We start from the raw sequence: 4317 nt of genomic DNA on the forward strand, positions 1-4317 counted from the left end.
TCTATAACACAGATAACTCTACAAGTACCCAAATCAAAAAAGAAAACAAACAGCTGGAGACAACGAAGCAGAAATACAGATGCTAATGTTCCTCCTATATCAGAATAAAGAATAATTTCCACTGGAGACCCAGTGAGATGAGATTTTATTAAGGGGAAAAGCATATAAACCATTTTGCATTCACTAAGTATCTCCTTTCTTCTTTTTCCCTACAGACATTTTGATTCATAGATTAGGAAAAAATTGCAAAGGTCTCTTTGTCTCAACTTTTCAACTTCAGAACGAACATGCATTTGAAAGGAATGGCTGGAATCAATATTTGATGAATTGTGCACTCAATAGCACTTGGATGGTGGCTAATCATTGTACCCAAAGCTGATACCTACCCCTGACAAAGCAGTGACTCAAAGATCCAGGACTTTTTGTTATTAGAGAGTTGTGACAACATCTGCTCTTGAGGTATAAAAAAGGGTCACTCACCAGCATTGCAAATTTAGATGGCAATATGGAAATAAGATCCCTGAATTTTTCTAAAATCTGTCATTGTTTTTCAGTCTTATCTTCATCTGTTAATGTAATCTTACTTTCTCTCCTTCTTGCCAGTTGGATGAACTGTTTTGTAGTGGTTAAGGTGGGAGACAGATTGCTTCATTTTTGTTTTTTGTTTATTTCTTGTTTATACTATTAAATAAGATTGGATTACATTGGACAAAATATTTAATTATTCTAAGCTCAGTTTCCTCACCCATAAAGTGAGAATGATGATACGGTAGCATTTTATAAGGGCAATGTGAAGATTAAATAAGATATAAAATACCCAGCACAGTTACTAGAGCATATCAAAGGCTCTAAACATCAGTTCTTGTTTCTAAATGTGAGTTCTTCTTATACTAAAAAATGGTCCTACTTTTATGATTATGTTTACCTAACTCAATTCATTATCATTTTTCCTCTTGTTTAAAATCACTTCTGAACCTCTTAAAAATCACAATATTTTAAAAGCACATTTAATATGGGAGGGAGACCATGTTTACAATGATAATTCACATAAACAGCTCTGGTTCCCTTGAGGGCATGGACTTCACTGTTCTTCCTCACTGCTGCATCCCCAGCACCTGGGACAGTGAGTGTCTGACACACAATAGGTGCTCAATAAATAATATGCTGAATGAATGAAACAAATTAGAAACAATTTAGTAGGAATACACTACTTCGCAGGGACATTTAGTAGGGCAGACAGACATATATTTGGTAGTGTAATGAGAATTTTATTCCCTGGAAACCATGGCAGCATTGTGGATGCCATTTATGGCTTGTCACCATGACTTGTTATCTGAGTCATTTCCGGACAATTCAACTAAATGACCTTATTTTCAAGAGCTGCTTTTATGATTAGACATGTGGCATATATCACCCCATTCTGTTTCCTGGGATGGGGAGATAGAATAGCAAGTGTTTGCCACTGATAAAATAAAAATGAATTTAAGGGCTTTACTATTAATCTTATAAGAAATATACAGTTTGACATGACTTGCATATAAGCAAAGGAAAACTTATTTTATTTACTTTTTCTCCAAAACTAATTTTTGTTTCCCCTCAGGCTCTAATCAGACTAGGAATTTGGCAATTAAATTAGAAAATAAATTCTACTGTTATAGAAAACATGTGAAAATATAATGGCTTTAAACAGGCTCTTAGTTCATAAATTCACAGGCAAAGAAAGACCAGTCTTTTCAATGGTAAACTTAATTAAGTACCCGTTAAGTCTGAAAAGTTTGTGCTTTTTCTTTTCACTAAATATGTGTCTTGGTTCTTTCCTCATGTCTTATAATAATCGTTAAAAGGGAGGACTGAGACAAGTAAAGCAAGGCTAGGATAAAAGATAACTATAAATGACTGAAAAATTGGAAAAGTTTGTCATAGCCTCTTCATTCTCTATAGTTAAATGTTCCTTTTACATACTATATACAGATGGATCATTTTTAGCTTTAGAGACACCAAAAAGCTTGCATAATTTGCAAACATTTCCCAAATTTGTGTTACGTTTACCTTCGGTGTATTTACCAAAACATTCCCCTTGTACTATCATTTACCTAACAGTTTCCTTAAACTCAAATGCTAAGCTTTCTACATTATCTCAGATTTATCTTACACAAGAGTACCTGGGATATCGAGCACTTGTGCTTTTTCCTAATGTACATTAAAATAAGTACAGAATATTAAGATGAATATCCACATGCCACCCACCAAATATTTCATGTCCCAGTGCAATGTGTACCACGCTTTGGGAAACATGACTTAGTGCTATCAACAGTAGAGTCATCGTCATTTGCAAAATCAATAAAATAATACCTCCTGCCAACATCTGTGGAAAGGACTGTTGTAGCTACAGTTCTTCAAGGTAAGTCTACATCACATCCAAAGTATTTGGGGATTGTTTCTACTCTGTAGTCAAATCAGAAATACAAAAAAAAAAAAAAAAAAAAGTTTTTAACAGGGGCTTCTACTCTTACACTGCCAGAGAGCACTTGAAGGATTTATCTACATCCCAACTGGGGAAATCATGGTGGGGGAATGGCAGCACAGCCCTATTTTAATGCTGTCCACTGATGAGAATGCCCAACTGAAGGTCTGAAATTGAAACAATGATTGGCCAGGAATTTCAACAGCTGTTTTCTTGATCCTAGCAATTGGAAGAATACTGAAGTATTTAGTAGTGTCTGAAGAGTAAATCTTTACTCCTTTCAGTCTTGCATTTGGAAGAGTGTTAGGGAAACAGTAAACAAATTTCTTCTCAAGAGTTGCATTCCCTTTGGAGAATTTGCATTCCTTCTTTATATCCCTCAAAGAGCCATAAAAACACATCAATTCAAAAAAAGAGGGGGGGAAGAGAGTTAATATTTAAAGGAAAAGTTAGGAATCAATTACCTTCAGTTTAATAATAGCTAACATTTATTGAGTACATATGATATGTTCAAGACTGTGCTAGTCACTGTACCTGTATTATCTGTTCTAATTACAATAAACCCAATATATAAGAACTTTTATTGCCATGATTTTACAGAGAAAACAAACAAACTTAAGTTTCAGGCAGGACACAAACCCAGTGCTCTGATCCCAAAGTTGAAGCTTTTAACTATTACATATTTACAAAGCCTCAGTCAGCCCTTTGAAAGCACCTGCCCACTTAAATTCACAAATTATCTTCCTGATTTCAGCATATATTTCCTTATATGTTAAACCAATAATAAACATAGAACTTGGTAGCCAATTAAACCAAAGGAATATTGTAAGAGTTGCAAATGAAAGTTATCAAGAAAAGTTAATTATAGTGTATTTACTGTATGTCAATCAATTTATATACATGAAATTAAATCCTTAAAACACTATCATACTCATTTCATAGAAGAAGAAACTGGAACCTTAGAAAATAAGGAACTTGATCAAGATTATATAAAAGAAATGGCATTTTAACCAAGCCATCTCACTTTAGGGCCCAATCATCTTAATTAATATGCTAAAGAGAATTTAGATGAATAAAATAATTTTTAAGGTATTTATTTGAAGGATTCTAGCCAGCAGAATCCTCATCTTCAATGCATGAAGAGGGTGGAAATAAAAGATCATGGAGGGTGTTGGCAGCCAGTATAACAATGTTGGTTTTTATTCTGAAATAAAAAGCCATTATGAATTTTTGAAAAGAGGTATGTGATTTGTCTTATATGTTAAAGGGACAGTTTCTCTGTAGAAGTTCAAGGACAAAAGCCTAGAGCCCAGTGAGGAGTTTCTTTCAATGACCCAGATGATGGTGGTTTCAATGAAGGCAATGGCTGTGGAGATGAGATGTAATCAGGTAACTTTTTATTTATTTATTTATTTATTTATGGTTAATCTTCACCCAAGGGAGGAAGGAATGGACAGTGGAAGGGAGTTTATAGGGAAACTGAGAGTCTTATACATTATAGATGTAAAAATAGTACAATCTTATGAAGGGAAATTTGGCAATTTTTATTTAATTATAAATGCATTTATCCTTTGACCCAGAATTTTGATTTAGGGAATTATCATACAGAAGCATATGCATGAAAGGACATGTGTTCAGCTGTTTACTAAAATCCTGCTTGTAATAGCAATAAAACCAAGTGTCATCAAACTCAAGCTTGTATATAGACTGTGGAACATCCACCCAAGAGAATATTATACAGCTATAAAAAGAAAGGAGTGAGCTGGACACGGGAAGAGCTCTAGGATATATTACTGAGTTTATTTAAAGAAAGTCATAAAATAGGATAAACAGTATATCTTCTGTTTATAAAA

The sequence above is a fragment of the Eptesicus fuscus genome, chromosome 19, assembly GCF_027574615.1.
Source record: "Eptesicus fuscus isolate TK198812 chromosome 19, DD_ASM_mEF_20220401, whole genome shotgun sequence".
Taxonomy (NCBI): domain Eukaryota; kingdom Metazoa; phylum Chordata; class Mammalia; order Chiroptera; family Vespertilionidae; genus Eptesicus; species Eptesicus fuscus.